At 45.0% G+C, this 21,150-nt stretch overlaps 1 long non-coding RNA gene and 1 pseudogene across 3 annotated transcripts in view; one reads left to right on the forward strand and one right to left on the reverse strand.

Annotated features, from left to right (window-relative positions):
• The window catches only part of LOC148004566 (uncharacterized), a 123,316-nt gene that overhangs the window by 33,619 nt on the left and 68,547 nt on the right, over positions 1-21,150 (reverse strand). The window lies entirely within an intron of this gene.
• On the forward strand, positions 261-18,280 carry LOC148004567 (putative sperm motility kinase W pseudogene; annotated as a pseudogene). Of its 2 annotated transcripts, XR_015625123.1 has the most exons (11): positions 261-1,862; positions 5,705-8,395; positions 8,534-8,674; positions 8,956-9,151; positions 9,380-9,711; positions 10,549-10,702; positions 11,751-11,788; positions 12,373-13,195; positions 13,267-13,469; positions 17,434-17,609; positions 17,772-18,280. The product of XR_015625123.1 is annotated as a putative sperm motility kinase W pseudogene, transcript variant X1 (transcript). The 2 variants fall into 2 exon arrangements; XR_015625124.1 differs by lacking the exon at positions 17,434-17,609.

Here is a 21,150-nt window from a genome sequence, read left to right on the forward strand (position 1 = left end):
TGCACTTCCCTGTGCAGCACAGTACTGCCTGTAATTGCTAAACAGTAAATACTGACTCTTTGATCTGCTGAAAGAAGCTCAGAGAGGCTAGTTTCCTTTTCACAAGAATGGAAAGTTCCCTGAGGCCCAGAGTGGAGACAGCCACTATGGTTTACAGCCTTGTCTGTTCGGTGCATTTCATGCTGTGACCTCACAAAGAACCACTGTGATGTAAGAATGAGTGTCCTCTGTATAAGACAGTGGGCCAACCTGTTGAATTTGTCCATAAGGACCAGGGAGCAGGTTAACGTTGACCTGTGGGACTCCTTGATAGCTGTGTATTTTGTTAGTTGACTGGTTATTGTAACTCACAACCTGTGTTCACCAGATCACAGGGATGGACATCACTTCTATTAAGAAGACTTTGGGCAGTCAGTATAGGGTGGCATTCTTTCTTGGCCAGGGTTCATATGGCAGTGTGAAATTGGCCTGGCACCGGAGAACACAGGCCCTGGTTGCCATCAAAACGGTAGAGATCAGCAAGAAGACCATCAGGTCAATCCTGTCCGAAATGACCACTTTGGAGTTACTGCACCATCCAAATATAATTTCCCTCTTCCAGATTCTGGTTACAGCGAACCAGATTCATTTTATTTTACAATATGCTCCAGGAGGCAACTTAGTAGAACTAATAAGTGAGGAGGGCCCGCTGCCAGAAGAAAAGGCGAAGAAAATGTTCGGACAGATCGTATCTGCCATAAGACATTGCCATAGTCTGGACATTGTCCATGGCGACATCAAGCCACAGAATATACTGATAGATGGAGAGGGCAATGTTAAGCTGATCGACTTTGGCCTGGCAGTCAAATGCAGACCTGGTACATTACTGAGTAGGCACTGTGGAACCAGGGGCTTTAATGCCCCTGAACTGGTATTACGGCAGCCATATGATGGCAAGAGTTCTGATGTGTGGAGTTTGGGCGTACTCCTATACTTCATCACCACTGGCTACTTTCCCTTCAGAGGAAACACCATCGATGAGATTGAGCAAAAGATTACAACGGGGACCTATACCATTCCACATCACCTGTCTGGGCAACTCGAAAACCTGATACATCAAATCTTCACGGTTTCCCCAGAAATGAGGCCCTCTATAGAGGAAATTGAAAATCACCCATGGATCAAGAAATGTGAGTTTAAAATCCTGCCCAAGACTGACCCAGATAACAAAATTATAGAAATGCTCTGTGCAATGGGGTATAAAGCCAAGGACATCTTGGAATCCCTCCAAAAGAAAAGATACGATGAACCAATGGGGGCATATTTGAGCTTAAAAAATCATGTAAGCGAAGGGTATGATCTTGCATCTATCACTCCAACCAAGCCTGGGGATCCGTGCCCTCCGCCACCCCCATCACCAGCACATCCCTCTGTCTTTGGCCTTCCTCTCAGGAGAAGGGCCAGTGAGCCCAACTTTGGCCTCCTCCACAGACAGCCCTCAAGGGAACAGAATCCTCTTGACCTGATTCTATCAGGACTCAATATGGGCAGGTGTGTCTCCATGCCTCCCATTGCGGTATACTATCCTAAGAAGCAGAGAAGCACTTCTACCCGTGCCCTCCACTCAAGACCGGTGGCTTCCCCATGTGTCTACAACAACATGTTGGGAGTTGAAATAATCCTGCCACATAAGCAGGACATTGAGATGAATACGTCATCTCCCCCTCAGACGATGGGATGGTTTAAGAGACTCCGCAAAGGAATCAGAGACTGCTTTTCAAGACTTTGCTGCCTCCCTCGGGCTCCAAAGAAAAAACCCCAGCATAGATCCTCCAAGAGAGTGGCCCCCCTGAAAAAGGCAGCAAGCAGTACCATATAAAAGGGTAAGCTAATGTGGGAGGGTGCATCTCCACTCTGAATTTTATTGTCTCTCTCTTTATTCATGTATTCTCACTGGAAATATCAGAAGAGTATACATGGGGTCTCTTGGGTTGGGGAGAAGTATGTCTACTCCAGCTGGATAAAACCATGCTCATTTCCGTACCATCTGAGGAAGAAATATTTTTAGAGAATGCCTAGGTGGTGCTGATGTAAACGAACTAGCAATAATCAGCAAGTGATTGTGGGTACAGCCAGTCTGAAAGGGGGCATATAAGGCTGTTCTCTATGGGGAACATATTCAGATAGAGACTCTGCTTAGGGACCTAGTGCCTGGCAGAGTGACAGTGGTCAAAGTACTAAGGGGCCACCTCCATGTCTCCCTACAATTGAACTGGACAGGCAGAGTGTACTGAGTCCTGTGAGGTCTGACAATGCTGCTTGAATGAATACATTGGGATTCAGCTGTGGATACCCAGTTCTTATGTATCCTGCATGCAGCAGAGAGGGGTCAGTGTCACCAGAAGTTCCAATCTGGCATTCAGAGACTGGACGTACAGTGTCATGATAGTCTTACTTACCATCTACTAACCAGGGCTGAATAGCAACTAGAGGATCTTCCTTGCTACCAGGCTCAAGGCAACTAAACCTCAAACTGAATGTCCCGGGACACAGACCCATGGGCTCCTAGTTTCTTTTCCTCCCATTATTTGGTATGCTACCAACAAGGAGACCTATGCTCCCTGTTAGTAGAACAAATGCCTGCTCCATAGTTCACAAGGAGCAGAAATGGGAAGTTTCCCTCCATAGCTCTCTTCTTGCTGCTTTCCCTAAGCTGCAGTGCATGTGCTGGCTTGGTCAGCTCCTGATCAGCCCACTGGGCATTCAAAGTGACATCTATTCACGTTCCCACACGTGCTACATACCTAGGACACACCTTCCCAGTCTTTCATACAAACCAAACTCACTGAGGTCTCACTCTAAAGCTCGAATTTCTTTGAACTAGCCATCCTCTTGAGAATCTACTGTAGTAGGCTTGGGGCACTGTATGCAGCAGACAGCAGCAGACTTGAGGGACATGGGAAGTGGGCTTCAGGTGTGAGAGCTTAAGTGCCTCCAGGATGTGATCGTGAAGCACATTCCAAAAGTGCTCCAGCTTTGGAAAGTCCAGGCTTCTGTCTACCATGTCTCGTATGAGTCTCAGTGCTGGGCTGAAGGATGCCACACGGAGATTTAGAGAATAATACACAGTGCTTCTATCATGGAGATCACTCGGCTTGTGTGACCTGCTCTTCTGTGGGAAGGATAAGAGTAGGCACCCAGCGCATCTCTCTCACTGTGTCCAAGAAAGATGCAAAACTTGTGAGTGAACCTCAAAGCACCTAAGCCTGGGAAACTAGAAGGGTTGCTCCCTAAGCATTTGCCATCTTTCTGACACTCAGTCCTCTTCCACATCTGAAGAGCCTGGAGCTGCAACTCTCCTCATTTGTCAGAGGTTAGCCTCATGACTTATGTCCCTGCATTTCCATGGGATTTTGTTGCCAGGGTGTGGGCTCTTCGTCATGGTTAGGGTTCAGTGTCCTAGCCATCCAGCTTGTTCTTTGCATTCTGGGCAGAGCCTGTTCAAGTTCTTCCCTACAGCATCTGTGTGTCCAGTTCATTGCTAGAGTTAAGTTTTCTTTCATAGGCCTCACGTCATTCTTTCCTAACTGGAACAAGTCTTCCAGTGTCAAAATGAGATCTGAGATTCAATCCTGTGCTCTAGGTTTACTCTGTGTCATGCTATGATCAGTTATCCAGTCAGAAGTCATTGAATAAAAATGTGTTCTGTCCCAAGCCTTCACTCACTCCTGGGTCCAGGGATCTTTAGGCCTGAAGACCTATCTGTCCCCAAGCAGCACATAACCTGGCAGAATCCAGGAAAATCAGGAAGACAAAAATGATGGTGTAGTTCTGCATGAAAACAACTAACTTGGTAAGAGACCAAAGAGCATGCATGGTAGTCCAGGGCATCAGAAGAGACACTTTTGTGAGAGTTACAGCAGGAGAGACCCTGGAAGAAACTAATAGAAGGCACAGAGGGCCATGGCGGAAGCTGTGTGACCTACAGCCAGCATCAATCTCTGTATATGATGCATCTGATGGTGTCTTTTTCTGATACTGCAGTGTTTTGAGTCACTTAAGAATAAACTAAGTTTCTCCTTTAGGTGAAAACTCCTGAAATTCCTCTTGACTTTCAGGCTCTCTCAGTCTTGAAGGTCCACACATGGAAAAGACCTGAGGGGTGCACTCTCCTGAGTCCTGAGGATTGGAAAGGTCAAGATAGTGAAGAGAACAGTGGGAAAGAACAGAGTCAAATAGAAATGGGGCTCATGGTGGCATCCCAGAGTCTAGAGGCCCCGACCTTCCTTCACATGCACCTGTAGGCGTTTCAAACTCAGTGGTGGTTCTAAGTAAAAAGTGTCACCAGGCACCTCTATGGATCTGTGTGTGTGTGTGTGTGTGTGTGTGTGTGTGTGTGTGTGTGTGTGTGTTCATGCTTCCTATCCAAATCAAAGGCTCCATAACCTCGAGACAACATTTTCAGTGTTACAGGAATATCTTTCTACTCTAAAGTATAGCTGAAAAGCGGCCAGTTATACTGACTTGGCTTTTTCTCTCACGTTTCACCATCTATCCCTGGTCTCCTTAGATTTCTCCAGCTGAGAATTTTCAGTAAGTTAGGAAGCTACTATGAGTCTTCTGGGATTAGGCTGCCCTGAGCTGGAGCCACAGTCCAACAAGTGTTCACCAAATGTTTTTGTCTTCATTGCTGCCAGGAACAGAGAGCAGCGGGTCTTGCTTGGCTGTGGAGGAAACTGTTGTGTAATTTAAAACTGATGTATGTAACTATTATGAGGGAAGTCATAGTAACTGAAGGTAGATATTTAGAGGCAGAAACAAGAATAGAGGTCATGACCTGTGCTCTCTACTGGCTTCTTCACAATGATTTCCTTGACCTCTTTCCTACTGCCAGATGAGCTACCATCCACACATCCCTACACACTTAGTCATTAATCATGAAAAGCATTAATCAAGAAAAGGTACTATAAATGCAGTGGACAATCAGGCAGTGGCATAATGTAAACAAACGTTTCCATCCCAAATGGGCTAAAGTTGACCAAATTTCCAGGAAAGTGTCCAACCCATATGGGGAGGGGCAATCCCTTTCTGGCATGTCAGTCACATCAGGGTGTGCACTTGTCTTGTTACTTGGATCTGTGGAAAACTTGAATTTGTCTTATTTCACACTTTCACTCGGGTATCTATTAGGTGTCTCAGCCACTCACCATCTCCTCATCAATTCTATCCTCCATTTGTTTAAGTTCTAGGATTTGTAGCTGCTGGATTTATCTGCAGATGATGGTCAAGAGAATCCCTCTGGAACCTAAATTCAGAAAATACATAGAGTGTCTGCACTCTCTGTATCCCAGAGTCAGCATGAGACAAAGCCCAACAACACATGTGGACTCTTCCCTCTCACCCTAAGGACATGGTGATCCATTAGCTTCCTGATACACAACATCCTGACATCCAGCAGTCAATGGCCTTAGCAGTTCTTCATGGCCTCTGGCTCTCTCAAGTGCAGTCTTTAGTCATTCAGGAAAAGGGAAAGGATCCATAACTTCTCCCTTCTCTGTACTTGCTCTAGTGTCCTTCCCTCCTGAGTGCTTTCGCAGTTCCCCTAGTTATAATCTACAAAGGGAGGTCTCATTCAGTCGGAGGTTCTGAGAAAGGATTATTCTGTCATTGTCCTGGAAACCTGGGTTTAAGTCCCCCTCACAACTAATTTCTTTCCCTCCTTCAGCTTCCCTCCTGCAGATAATGGTGCATTTGAGGCCAGGATAGTCATGGATTCCGGAGTACAAGGACAGTGGCTCATTGTTGCTAAGGATCCCAACTCAAATTAGCAACACTGGACTGAAAACACAAACTAAAATCCTCCTACCTGAGCAAGGTATGCAGGAAAAACTGAGACTGCTGTTTGCAGGGACAAGTATCCATATGAAATCTATAGTGATGATCTATGCCTGGCAGAGGAAAAATGGTCAACTATCTAATGGGCCCCCTCAAAGTCTCCCTGCATCTCAGAAGAACACCAATGGCCAGAGCTCTGTGATTCCTGTATCACTGTGGAGCATCTGCCAAGAATGGACACCATCATCTGTAGACCAGGGAGAGACTGGTTCCCACACTTTAGTTCCGTACGCCCAAACAGTAAAACAACATCCTATCCCCTAATGAAGTATGTACATAATGATAGAGGATTCTCCACACAAACTTGATTCACAAGAACAGGGCCTCTTTGGTAGCCACCCAAACCATCTGAAATCAGGCGAGAAGATGTGAGAAGCCTTCGATCCCTGTACCTCAAGACCAAATAACACTCATTCTGATAGGATACATAAGCTGGTCCTCGTTTATCTTCATTCTCCAATTCCTTCTATCTCCTATCCGCATGAAGACCTTTCCTTCCCATGCTCTGATCTGAATCTTGTTCCGCAATTCATGGAACACATATGAAAAGTCGATCTGAACCTCCATGTCCTCATTTGTCCGTATGGACCTTCAGGATGGACAGTCTCTGGAAGATCCTGTGACAGCTGCAGGATGGGCTGAGCAGCTGTGTTTGTCCATATCTACGGCAGAAGCACTTGAGCCAATAGACTACCTAACAGTGCCATTCTGCCCTTAACAATGATGTAAGGATTCCCCTACCTCCATGTGAACCAACCTGCCTGCCCCAACACTGTGCTAATGTCGCTGCGGGAACACTAAGGACATGAGGACTATGAGAGTAGGATGCTGGATGCAAAAAAAAATTGAATTCCCTTTTAATACTGACTAAGATGCTCAGGCCTCAAAGGAGGTGGACTGCAAGGGTGAGAGCTGAGTGTTCCTTCTGGATATGAATCAACACCAGCACGCAGGAATCCACCAGGTTTGGACGGACGATGCATCTGACCAGAAGAGGGGAGTAGTAAGTTTCTGGGGTGCACAGAAAGATCCCTAACTCTGTGTAATTACCCAGGAAATGAAATAGTCTTGTCTATGTGGACATCGGTCCACATGAGAAAAATAGTGTATATATCCTGACCACTTAAAAGTCATGCTTTTTCTGAGAGAACCTCTGAGCTCGAAAGACTGTGAAATAGTATGTCTGCCTGTACCAGAATCTTTCCTGAGTAGAGAATTTCATCAGGAAGGAAGAGGCCCAGAGCATGCACATATGTTGAACTCTTGAAGGGCACCCAGTTTGAAAGAGAACATCAAAGGCCTGAATCACTGTGAAACATGCTGTCTGCAAGTACTAGAACACTTCCTGAGAGCAAGGGACACTGCCAAACCACTAGAGCAAAAGTTATGATGGATAAAGAGACAGGTGTTCTGGTGACCTGTAACCCCATCAGGAGCCCCAAGGGTCACCTCCTGCTAAACCAAACATAACCTTTATCAGTGAAGGTCACTCCTGAGAAACCCTGTTGAGAAACCCTGCAGAGAGGAAAGCCAAGGAGGCCTCCTCCTTTCCATTGTCATTGTCTATTAAGGGAGCTTGAACAGGTTAGCTCCTACAGACTTCTTAAACTGCCTGGAACACTCTGCTAATTCTATTTCCCATACTCTTCAACTGAGTCAAGAGAAGAAAACAGATATTTGGAACCCTGATCCAATCAAATTAATATTCTGGTGATCAGAAGCCAAGACTGTACAGAGATTTCTGAGGCCTCTCCAGGAATTCTGTCCAAAATCCAGCTCTGGAGGACTTCAGTGTGCGAGAATGTACAGTACATTGGATGGACTCTGGGGTCTAAGGAATGAAGTTTGTCCTCATTAGGACAAAAAGATACAAGAGGAACGCCCGAGTACATATAGAACACAGGGTGCCATGATGTGGAGCCTGAAGACAAGGGAGGCTGCTGAACACTCTAATGCCTGTATGAGTGAACTTGGACATGAACAGTGTAGCTGGATCTGTTTGCCTTCAGTTCAAGCTGCAATGTTGTCACCATCTCCTCTTTAAGCCCATGTATCCTTGACAAGGTTGTTCTGCCCTTCAAGCTCATATGATGATTGTGCATGTAGGAGACCTAGCCTTCTGTCACCAAGGAAACAGAAAGCAGAGGAGGAATGTGACCATAGGAGGCTGCAGGCAAAAGTGATGTGGGGCCACAACTGTACCTGGAAGCTACAGGGTACAATCCCTGAGGCCCTGTTCAGACCTTCATTCTATTCTGGTGTCTTCCTAGTGACAGCCCTGCTAGCCAATGACAACAACTTCTCCCTGACTCTTCCCCAGCCTTGCTTCCCAGTCCTAAGACTTGAAGAGCACAGAGGATGGCCTCTGTAGGTCAGTCACTGGCTCTGGACCATTGACCACTACCACTGCTTTTACTTGGGATGGTGTTCAAATTGTGGGATGTCTGAGAAAGCTGGGTTCCACGTTTTTGCTATGCAACCTGTTCCTCACGTCCTGGACTTTGCCTGCTCCAGTCCTCAGGTACTATCATGGAAGCCATTACTCTCTTCACAGTCCTGTCATTCTTACCCACAAGGAGTAAGGATGTAGATTCACTCTAGATGTGAGCACAGCTTCTAAACTGTCTATGTGAATTGGTGTCATCTGTCCTTTTGTCAGTTGCCATTCAGTAAGCATTGTGACGTGTAAGGCTCTCAGGAGAAGCCAGATCCCAGTGGCATTAGTGTGACAAACAAGCTGTGCCCAAGGAGCTGACACTCTGGCAGAGTCCAAGACATCCAGGAAGACAGAGGTGGTGAGGTAAGTCTGCATCAAAACAGGTAAAAACAGTAATAAAACTGTCAGTTCCCATCCTTGTACAGGTTGTTGGGAAACACTGTCCCTGAGAAGACAGCTCTGTCGAGCTGAGCCTGGAGAGAAAGAAGGCATGAGAAGGAAGGCAATAGCAGCCATGTGACAGGCAGCCATCATGAATGACTGGACCTGACGAGTTTCTTTGATACTGTGATAGATATTTATGGACACCCTAAAAGGAAATTTATTGTGTTTCATCTCTTAGTGAAATGCTGTTCTCCACGCAGATCACAGACCCTGGGAGTGTTGGGTATTACTACCTGCCAAAGGCCTGAAGTGTGCACTACTGTTGTGCTGGTGGTGGGATTGTCAGAAGATGAGGAGGCCATCCTGATAGAGACAGTGTAGGAATCCCAGAAACAACAGGCCATGTTGCTGCACGTGGCTAACCATCGTTGATTTTGCATGTCAGTTTCTAAGCCGGTAAGGAGTGCAGATAAAAACTGTCACCAGAGGTAATCCTGAACCTTGGTTGTACACCAGCACTGTAGTTGGCTTTATCTCCCATGCAGACACTTAGTCTCCCTCAGCACACCCTCTTACTGTCCAGGAATTTTCTTAGCTATACAAATAACACACTGGGTTGTTACAGGTGGAATGACCTAGCTCAATCCTCTGTTCTCTTACATTCTGCCCCTGTCCTCTTTTTAGATATCACCAACTATGACTCTGACATCCAATGAAGCAGTCGAGGGTCATGAGGCTTTTCTGACTGAGGCAACACAGCCTGGAGCCCAAATCCCGAGGCTGTGCACCAAAGTCCTTCCCTGTTTGTCACTGGTGAGCACAGTCTGACCTGAAAGTCTGGACCTGATCTCTCAGTGAAGGCAAAACCGCTTGACCTCTGATTTTGAACTGCTCTTGTAGCTAATGCTGCTATTGATTTAAAAATCTAGTTCAATATGTGAAAAAATACACTCTTCAATCTCCTGGAACATTCTGTCTCAGAGAGGACCGTGTCTACACATCAAAGGAAAGACCAGGTGAGGAAGATGGGGAGGTCCCATGTGGATTTCTCACTATGTGATTGATCTCAACCCACTTCCCAAAGTTCCTTTAGTTCCAGCATAAAATTAGTAGGCCTAGGATGAATAGAGCCCTGAAGTGCTGATAGAGACTGAGGGCTCCCTGGGTGGCGTGTCCCATGAAGAGACCCTTCAGGATCTTTGGTGTGGGCAGATTTCTCCTCACTCTTTGAACATCATAGGTTATGAATGCTCTCCCTGAACACTCTGATATTCACTGGTCAGTTTGCAGTCCTGCCTACCACTTCAGGAACGTTCTCCCACTCTGATTGATTTCTGGGATCCAGCTTCCTTTTCTATAGAGGGTGCTTAGTGCTGTAAAACGGGAATCTGACTAACACAGTGTGTTGAATAGCTGGCCTTTTGCAATGCCTAGAAGCAGCACAAGATGGGGCTACTGGATCTAGTCATCCCTGTATCCTTCAGCACCATAGAATTTGTGATTAGTTATCAGCACAGAAAAACACTTTTCTTTGATTCTATCTTTTCTAATTCTTTTCTAAATACTAGAACTAAATACTCAATACCAGAACTGACCTGATTGTGTAGGAACATGGGAATATCCTCTAAAGTTCTACCATCTACACACCCTCTGCTGTCCTCTACTTCTGGGCACTTGATCCCTGTGACTGTCTTCCTGGGATGTTCACCCTCTCGTCTATTTACACATCTTCTCTCCAGAGTCTCAGTACAGTGTCATTATGTGAAGAAGCTCTGGATGCATCATGACCAACGTAGTGGGGACTCTGTCCTTATCATCCCATGGTATTCCATACTCTCAATTGTCCCTTGCAGATCCTGGTGCTTTCCCACAAGAAGTTGCTCAATGTGGCTACCAGGCAGGCCAAAAAAAAGCCTCTGTCTGCAGACAGGAGGGCACCAACAATGTGTCAAGCAACCTCATCTGCATCATCACAAGCATATGTAGTGTGGATATCTGATCAACATGGTATGGCCCCTCCCTTCCCTGGTTGCCACCATCAAGTGTCATATAGGTCATCCATTTCAGTGCCAAGACCTAGAGTTCTTCTGCTGGTTAGGGATTGGAAAAGGTCCAAGTGCAAATGTGATGGCGTTTTGTGTTATTGGTTATTCCTTAAATGTGGGAAATATGTGTATCCAGCTGTTGCAGAGTGCCTTCTTCTCTTGGTTTTCTTAGAATATGAATGGAGATCAGACATTCATAGAGAGTGAAGCCATGTCCACCTGGTCCTACCGAGCAAGAGTTGGTAGCTACAGTTTGATAAATTTGACTAAGAGAACCACCAGATAACTTCCACTGTTGTCTGAGTTGTTGTTTTTAAGTGTCAGTGTGATTATCTGAAACAAAATATTTTTAGTTTCATTTCAATCCAGTGACTTAACACTTCCTGGTATACTGCATTAGCACAGTGTAGCTAAGGAACTACAAAGGGGCTACCCATGTTCTATCCACAGGCAGAAGTGTGAAAAATTAATGCATGCATGTAGGCTTGCTTGCTAGTGCTCATCTAAAGGCCTCTGCTCTTATGAAGTCTTTCCCTAAGACTAGGGAGTGGCACTGCTAAAATTCTTGTTACTTCCCATGTCATTTAAGATCATAAAATCGATTCTCTACAGACTTGCTCACAGGAGAAGGATCATCTAGAGGATTCCTTTGTGAAGACTCTCCCTCCAGGTCACGTTTCCTGTACTAATTGACAGTTATAATTAAAGATCATGAATTTCTCCCAGTGGCCACCTCGCCGCTCAACATTGAAAACTGTCAGATATGTGACTAGAGGCTTTAGCTTCTCATTTTACCTAGGGTCAAAGCTGACATCTTGTAGTGTGTCCTTTCTGGCCTTCTCAGTTTCTCCCCATATTATACCTGACAGTGTTTCCATTCAGCCATCAGCTCAACACTATGATGTATGTACTGTGTCATTGACTAGTACTTTCTAGGCAGAGATAAAAATTTCACAGCAGACTTCTTGGCCTTCAGGTTGATCTTTTTCTTTTTCTGTTTCCTCTGCCAGGTCTTTTGACAGTTGTGGAGCCCCTCCCACCAATAAAGGTTAGCAACTTGTCGGGCTTTCATGGCATTTATGGCAGCTAGATTGTGCTTCTTAGAGTAAGTCCAAATCAGTGCTGCTAGGTATGTATGATGCTTATATACTTTACCCTAATTTAAACAGATGGTGTGGGCACTGAGAACATGTAGTCCTGCAAAGCATTTTAAATTATTTACATATTTTCTCATTTACCTATTCACTCTCCCCTACATTCTGTCTGTAGTCTGTCTCTTCTATCTCTTCTCTGGTTTTTATAACTTTTGTTCCGTCTTTTTCTGTTTCTGACTCTCTCCTGTTCTCTTTCTTACTGCCTAACTCCCTCTTTGTCTATCAATCTGTCTCTCCCTTGCTCAATCTCTATCTCTTTCTCTGTCTCTCTCTTCCTCTCTCTCTCTCTCTCTCTCTCTCTCTCTCTCTGTGTGTGTGTGTGTGTGTGTGTGTGTGTGTGTGTGTCCATGCATGTGGGGGCAGGTAGCATGTATATTTCCTGGAGAGCCTGTGGAGGTCAAAGTTTAACTCAAGTGAGGTCTTTCTCAAACTCATAAAGGACCTAGTAACTGAACTCTACTACCTATTATTGGAAAAGCTTTTGTAGGTGAAGAACCTGAAGGATCTGAGGCTGTGCCAGTACATGCTGGAGAAATACTTGACTGGACTCGGGAGTAGGAGCCTAGGCATTGGCCCACAGATGTGCTGTTCTCCTTCTTTGGATACCCGTCGCAACAACACAATCTTCTCTGTCTACTGGAGTTGTCTTGGTTGTAGATTTGGAGATCCTCAATCTCTCAGCTTAGTTCTCTAATGTTAAGTCATATCGACTCTTAGCATAGTACTTTATTTGCCACTGTTCTTTCTACCTTTATTTTGCCAGAATTTTCTATGGGTAAGTTATTCCATCTATAACACTTTATGATGTGTAAGCCCACACGAAGGTACCCAGAGCCCATATACAATGTGCTCTTATTTACCTGTGAGAAGTCCAAGCCAGTAACCCCAATCTTAACTCAGTGGTGAGAAGGAACTTAAAACTCAGAACAGGACTTGTTTTCATTCCTTTCTTGTTAGTATCATTCACAACTTCTGTAGAAGTTGGGAGTCCAGAAAGCAAAGGGCGGGATTTTCTCACATGATCTTGACCCATGTTGGGTTTTCTGTCTTCCATCTCCACCTTTAACATTTAATATACCACATCTCTCCAAAGGTCATGCCTATTCTAGTGTGCTGCACTCAGTGAAGAAGTTGGAGTAAGTGTCAAAAGAGTGAAGGCCAAGCTCTAACTGTGACAGAGAGTTTGAGATGGATAAATGATGCTTTGAAAAACACGTGACTTTTCGCTGGGACCTCCATCTCCTGTAAATAAGCAACAACCTGTTCAAGGATCAATGTGCCTCTGAGATGAGGACAACAAGGTAGAAGGGAGTCCACAGAAGGAAACGGGTCTGAGGTCTAACACCATAACGCTTCCAATTCTGTCTTCTAGGCATCACTAAGAAATCTATATAGTCCTACCTCCCAGAAGATGAGTGAAGGTGTTACAGTTAGGATGACTGTTGACATGAGGCTCTCAGAGGTTCACCACAAATCGGAAGGACAAGATTGAGATTGCCATTCTTATGGTCTTTCCATAGTCTCCCCTTGCAATTAGAATTGACCATCACTGTGGACCTCATCTATTAGATGAAGGTAAGATGATCATCTTAGGAAACCTAGTCTTTGCTGCTGAGATACTGGGATTCCAAACAACTCTGAGAGGAGAGGGTACAAAGTGGAGCTCAGTTCTGCCTCTCATACCACACATAGCTGATGTCCTGGGGTTCTGTTCTCAGGAGGCATGGAGGACATGTATCTATTTCATGTAAAAAGAAACTGTTACGAGCAGTCTGAGGTCCCTGTACTTAGAGCAGATTCTTTGATTGTACCACATCCTAAGCAAGTGAGGTTGGAAACATTGTTGCAAATGACAACTGCCACCACTCTCCCTACAACTGTTTTAAGGGATGTTCCCTGTACATCTTTATCCTATGTGATGCAGGTGTGAGTTAGATACTGACTAGAATAATAACTCAATGATTCTAAATTATTGATATATGGAAGGACAGGGTATTGGTTGTGTCTTGGTAAATGTACCCATGTCTGTCCATGACTGAGTTAAGTAATACACTGTGTCCTTGTGTGAAGGGGAAACCAAGGCCCTTCTGAGGTCTCTCCTGACAGTGACTGCCCCAACAACAGAGAAACTCATCAAGTTTCTCAGGATCTTTCCTTCCTCCTGGCTTATTTTGAAAACAGTCTCCTCCCCAGACACACCCAATTCAGTCATTCTCACAGCCATGACCTTGACACAGTCTCGATATCTTCCAACTCATAGCACTCTCTTTGTGTAACATGGAAAGTTCTTGGTCATGCCCAGTGTCCTAACAATTCTAGAGTAAGCCTGCTTTACTGCACATTTAGACTTGTCACAGCAAGCTTCGTTCTTGTGTAACATGGGCAGATGTCGGCCATTCCCTGTTTCCTAACAGCTCTAGAATGAGCCCACTTCACTTCACAACTAGGCCTGTCACAGCAGGCTTTACTGTGAGCCATGTGGACATCTTCTTCCTTCTGTATGGTTTCCCTGTATAGTAGACAAGGGAATGATATCTCAGGATATCCCTCCACCGTGTAAGTCTTCACAGCTTCTCCGTCATGTCCTTGGCCTTTTGAGGTGAGCCAAAGCAGCAATTCCATCCATTGCAAAAGACAGTAACTCACACCCCATTCTTTCCGGACATGGCCCAGATCTCACCTCCAAACTAATTAGAGCACTTAATCCATCTCTCAATTCTCTGAGGTCCAGGTGGTGAGCTGGCACTTGAAGGGAATGCAGAGGTGACATATCCTCTCATGATGATCCTCAGAGAATTTAGCTATTAAGACCAAAATAGAGGGAGACCATGACTGCAAGCTGACCTTTCTGAGCAACATATCCTCTCGGGACATGAAGCAATGACATTGGGATGTCTCTAAAGGGGCAACGCCCCATACTCTTCATAGCAGTGTTCTGTCTATTTAAAACTCGAGGGAGAAGTGGGCTCCTTCTCCCATAGATGTGAGCAGGGTTGTCAATTTCTTCTGTCCCAAGAAGAAATTGTGGATCACATATCTGATTCTTTCTGGTCCCTGGAAATCCCAGGATCCTCTGAGTTTAACATAGGCAGCCACTGGAATACAGGTCAGTGCGGTCTCTAACGTAGCTGTGCTTCCATTTGCTGCACATTGTGGCTACATTGCAACCATGCTCTCTGGGTTCACAGAATGCTATGCTGTACTCTAAGCTTCCCCAGTCTCAAGGGTGGACTCAATCTGGCTTGTTACTACCACTTTTTTTGGAGGTTGCATCCTGAAATGCCATGTGCTCTTCATAATGCCATTAAATGCTTTTACTATTGTTTGGTACATATGAACATTCATGAAAATCAACATAAAACTCTACATACAAGATGTATTCAAAAACAGTAAATGTTGTTTTTCTAAGCCATTATATTCCTGAACCACTGCTCCAACCCTACTAGTTATCAAACCCCCAAGATTGGCTCTGTCGCATCTGGCCAGTGATTCCTGGGGATGTCTCCTTCTGGTTCTTAGCAATGACCCTGCTGCTTTAGGCAGGCAGACTATGTCATTTTTCTCAGATGGTTGCTGTGAAGACCCTCTCACTTGTATTGTCTGATGTGCAGTCAGTTTAACATAGCTTGCAAGAAGCAGTTGAAATGACCATTTGCAATGTTGTGGTCATGGGCTTAATTGTCAAGGAAACTCGAAGACATGAGACTGACGTGGGTAAAGAAAAAAATTGTGAAATAGTCTCAAATTCTCAGTGATGTGTTCAAATATGCGATGCTCAAGATGGTGCTTAAAATTTGGAGAACTCATTTGTTAGTGTGGAGCCTAAATAGTCCTTTTTAAAAGGCTAGGCTAAGCCATAGCCAGGCAGAGTCCATACAGTTATAGTGCAGTACTGAAAGACAAATCTACTAAAAGCCTTTGGCATTCCCACAACTGTGTAAAGATAGATGGTCCTACTAGATGTCATAAATGATCCTTTTATTGTAGGTAACTGTCATCTTTTAGGGTTTTATCCTCCTTATCTGTCATGTGTCCTTGCTGTCTCTAAGATTATGTCATGTTCTTTTTTTGAAGTACCAGCCTTCCCATAATCTGGAACATTACAAAGTTTGGATGATGTTGCAATGAGGGGTCGGCTGGCATATGCCCTAAGTAGAAGCTGAGTGAGTTGTGGGGTTTTCCTGAGTTCAAGGTACTTGAGCAGAGTGAGGCAGGACAGGTACCCACAGTCTGGAATCACTGGTCAAGCGTTATGTGTACACTGCTGTACTGTGGGTGGCGGTGCACAATGAGAACTGGACGCTTAGCTGGCTTTCTCCTCACTACTCTCTCACAGGTTTTCATCTTGGACCAAACTGGTTCTGATCAAGGCACAGTCTAGTATGTGATAAGTTTCTCTTTATGGGATGGTGGATGAGTTAGGATTCTCAACAGATACTGTTTTGTAGACCACTGTGTGCCTCCATTTTGAGCCCTGCCTGTGGCATCACCAAGTCATGTGATCCCTCCAGACTTCTTCCCAACATTTATCATCATGTATAAACCTTCCATCCATCTCTGAGAATTCATTTTCCAGAAGGTAGATCATCCTTGGATGGCAATGACATCTTTGGGCCCTCATAAGGCAATCCTGGTAGAGAGTAGAGATCTGTCAGTCATTGGACAAAGGAGTCTCTTCTGGTTCATGATGAGCAGATTCCAGGTGACTTTTATCAAGTATAATAAGGTGATCTAGACCCTTTGTTAAGTAAGTGCCCAGAAAATTTATTTTACCCTCCTCCCCCACATTTGCACAAAAGGCATAAGAAGTCTACTGGAGTCTTTTGGGTCATTAGGGCTCTGCTTGTGTCTTTAGCAAGGTACTGGTCTGCGAAGAAAGCTCTGGACAGTGGCATATCTGCAACGTGTCCCTACATCTTCATGATGCTCCTATAAGACCAGGAAATAGAGAGCACACAGTAACATTAAAATATAAACTCTGTTGTATGACTGTTGGGCTGTGCACAGTAGACTGGGCATTCTTCAGAAGTACCATTTAGACATTTTTCAGCTATGGAGAAGGAACCCTTTGTCCATCATCTTCACCGCTGGTTGTCTTTATGTTTGTGTCGCAGACCTTGAGATTTTGAGTCTCCAGGGGGAATCTTGGTCATGTTACTGCAGGATGTGCAGTGGGTCTCCTTGACTGTCTTCTGTACATTGATAGCACAGGTGATGCTTTCTATAACTCGGCGTAGGTCCCTGAAGGTGTAGTTGTGTCTCTCTCCCTCAGTACCCAGGATCTTCATGTTCTCTGTGCTCACCCATTCTCAAAGTTTTGTAAAACTTGATCACCAGTCATGGTCTGTCCACGAGTGACCGGGCATTTGATGTATACTTGAGGACACCCCTGACAGGTTGTTTCCAGTTTTTACCCCATTGTATGGAAGAGAACAAAGACCTGGAGATGTCATGTTGTTCCCTAGTATGGGCCATGCAGAATAAAATTGGGCAACCAACAACAGAATTACTGAGTGCTTGACCCTGACATTTTCTACAGGATGTCTAGAAAGCCTCTGGACAGGCAGCATGGCAGAAATCAACTCTTTCCAAAAAATAAAAAAGGCTGCTGCTGACACAGTGGATAGAGCACACACAAGCTCCCTGTCTGACACCTTCAGCTCTTGCATATCCCCTTGGCTAACATTTCAGAGCTTCTGATTCTTCAGACATCAGGTTAGAGGGACAGGAATGGCAATGAGGGTTTTCTTATTCATTGGTAGAGTGCTAGAATGTCTGGTATGTTCAAAAATTATTGGGAAAGAGCTGGGAACATATCTTCTGAAAAAATATTCCCTCCATTTACACAATCTCCTTCCTTTTGTTCTCCACATTCAGCTTCTTGATACTGAAGAGATTGTTCTACCTGATGAGCCCAGGCCTAGAAGATGGACTACATCCAAGAAGCCTGGCCAATCTAAGGCCAAGTCACATCTTTAAGTAATATTTGAAAGCATTTGTGCACAGGATAAAGGTGCAAGGACCAAAGTCTCCTTAGACATTCCAGCCTACAAAGGGTCTGACAGACTCAGGTCAAAGGTTACGTCTGAAGCCTAGATCATGAAGAAGGCCCCACTCCACAGGAGAAGCCTGTGGCTGATACTATTGCAACTAGGACTATGATTGTGAAACTTGTGTCTGTGGATAGCAGATTCACGAATCTTGTGCCCAGGTATCCACAGGCCTTTTTTCATACATTCCTTGGTATAACTTTGCAAGTCCTGACTTTGGAAGTGTTGGGTCCTTATGCTATCTCACTTGACATATAGTCCAAGAAAGATTTTTACCCCTTTAAGGGGCTGGAAATAGACTGGACTCACAGTTACCATTAAAACTGAAGTTCTGTCCTTTGTGGTTATTGGCCCTTTTAAAACTTGTTTGACTGGGAACAAGGCTCAGAGCCTGATATTTCCAAGATTCTCCCCTACAAATTCAGAAACCCACAGCTCAAAGCAGTACAGATAACACTCAGAAATTAATCCAAGGACAAGGTGTCTGACATGAGAATCTTACAGATTTATTTAAAGGTCCAGGACTCAGCAACACTACACCTACGTGGAATCATTCAGGGATTCCACCGTTAGAATTTGGGAGCTGCCATTCACAGAAATGACCATTGGAGACTCTTATTGACATATCATGGCCTCCATGACCCATAGTGCTGTGACTGCCATGCTCTCTGTCAAACTCCATAGGATGTCACCATTAGTAGAATACTAGTGCAGGGCAGCAGAGCAGTACAGTGGCCCTAGGGTGGTGTCATGGGTGGTTCTAGGAGATACTGACATCACACCACCCTCTACATCTAGAATGAAAGGAAGGGGAACACAGGAGGGAGTGTGTGATTGAATTCATGGCCCAAAGCAGGCTAGGTGTCAGTTACCAGTCTGGAAAAGCACATCTGCCTCTGTATGGAGGATTCAGGTCAGGAATGTGACCGGGACCAGATGATTCAATTCTCGCAAGAGGAAAGTCCTTTATGTGACATCTTGCACCACAACAGAACAGCCACAAGATAGCTTGTCCTTATAGGAACTGGCACACCAAGGGCATATGGGAAGTCTCTGGAATATACAGGATTGGTTGAGTACCACACAGGATGGCTGACAAGCTAGCAGAAGAGTAGGACACACTGAGGTCAAGTGCCAGGTATCATGACCTATGTAGCCACACAGCTGGACAGATGGACTTTCTTGCTCTGACTGAAGCAGAACCAAAGCAGGGCCTGCCTCAGCCTCCATCTGTACCTTGGCTCTAGCTGCTTCTGTCTCTTGCAAGTCACAGCATCATGAGGCAACTGCCTTGGTTCCCGATATCACATAGTCTTTGTTCACGTTAAAGACAGGGCATGCAAGAATGTATTCTCCTCCTACCTATGTGCTGGACTAGGGACAGGAGATCAGATCCCTAGGCCTGGACTTCTGACCATTCCATTGTGTATCAGGGAAATATTTAACCTTGGATTTCCTGCTCCTAGAAGCCAAAATAAACCTGTCAGTCCGGGAGTCTTATCAAGAATGATACTCTGGGATTCATCTAAGCCAGGCCTCTTACTCAACCCTTCTGCTGCCTATTTCCTGGTGCTAAGCATGGACCTCAAAGTCACCCTAAGCCTGCATCCTGAGTTCACACCCTGAGATGCACTTAAGACTGACCTGAGAGCTGCTCAAGAGGACACACATGGGTTACACCACAAAGAAAAGTCTATCAAAGCTGACATAGGCCAGGAGGTTGGCCCCTGACTAGACAGTGCTTGTCCAGTGAGTATTTTACACATTATATGGAACCCCAGGACCAGAGCCAGAGTCACAAAGTCAGGGGAAGTATATAGTGTGCAATTAATAGCCAACGGAATCTTCGGTAGCAAGCTAAGAACCTGCAGAGAAACCTCAAACCCAGACTGCTGGATGGTGCCAAGATCCAGTAAGGAACACTTCCTAAGAGAAAACTCTTCCTGGGAGAATTGCAGCCCAGTAAATGGATGCTCTCACGATTCTCGGTGAAATAATTCATGGACCTTTTTACTTGTGAACAGGGAACTTAAAAACATCATGGGGTGAGGTGAGGTGAGATCCAGGGAAGAAGGCTGCCCTTTGGCTCAATCTGAGAAGTTAGGATGCTTCATTTGCAGGGGGGAGGATCTCAGGTGTTGTCCTAAGTGACATCATCATCCTGGTGAAATGTTATGTCACTTGTTCTGAGACCAGTAGGCCTGAGTTGTAACTAATGCCTACACTTTTCAATTAGGAGAATTCCTGGAATTTTTTAAACCTTTTTCATCCATGCCAGCTCTTCTGTCTTGTGACAGACACCACTGACCCACATAAAACTACACATGTGAGTGCGCATGTGGACACACACACACACACACACACACACACACACACACACCAACCCTGTCATCAAATGAATACAGGGGCTACAAAACTAAAGACATGGTCCTCCAAAGAAGACCCTCAAAGGTAGATAATTAAACAAGTGTTCCCCATCCTCATCATCCTGGAAGAGGAATTTAAAGTGCTTTATGTGACCTGTGACCTGTCCACCATGACAGGTAACAAGGAAACCAAGGTCAACAAACGATGGGTGGGACAGGGAGAATCATGGTTGCTTACACACTGATAGTGGGAAGTGAAACTGGGGCCACCCCACTGGATGCCAGCCATTTTGTCCCTCAGAACGAGTAAAATAGGACGGCTGTCTGATCCATTGATGTGATGCAGGGATCCTCAGACATGCAGCATCAGTGTTGCATTGTTCACTATAGCTCAGAAAAGGAACCAGGCAGAATGACACCTCATTAATGTCCTGTTTACACACACACACACACTCACTCTCCCTCTCTCTCTCCTCTCTGTCTCTGTGTGTGTGTGTGTGTGTGTGTGTGTGTGTGTGTATGTGCAAGCTTCTGTGAATGCACTTGTGCATGCAATGTGTCTTATTTGCTTTCTCTTACCCATGGCCTGTTTATTTTCCTGACACTGATTTGTGGGTCTCCATCCATTCCTCACTCTAACCTTGGGTCATAAACATTAGACACTATGCCTACTGATTTTGGCCACAATATCTCTTGTCTTCCCCTCTCAGAACTGGTCCACTCCTTACTGCTCTAGTAAGTGTCCACTGTTTCCTGCATTTAATAAGTGGTTTGGGCTTTATTTGGGGGCATTATTTGACGTTAGGTTCTGTTCAGATACTTTCTGGTCATGTTCTTCAC

Source organism: Rattus norvegicus, chromosome 7 (genome assembly GCF_021556685.1).
Source record: "Rattus norvegicus strain SHRSP/BbbUtx chromosome 7, alternate assembly SHRSP_T2T, whole genome shotgun sequence".
NCBI lineage: Eukaryota > Metazoa > Chordata > Mammalia > Rodentia > Muridae > Rattus > Rattus norvegicus.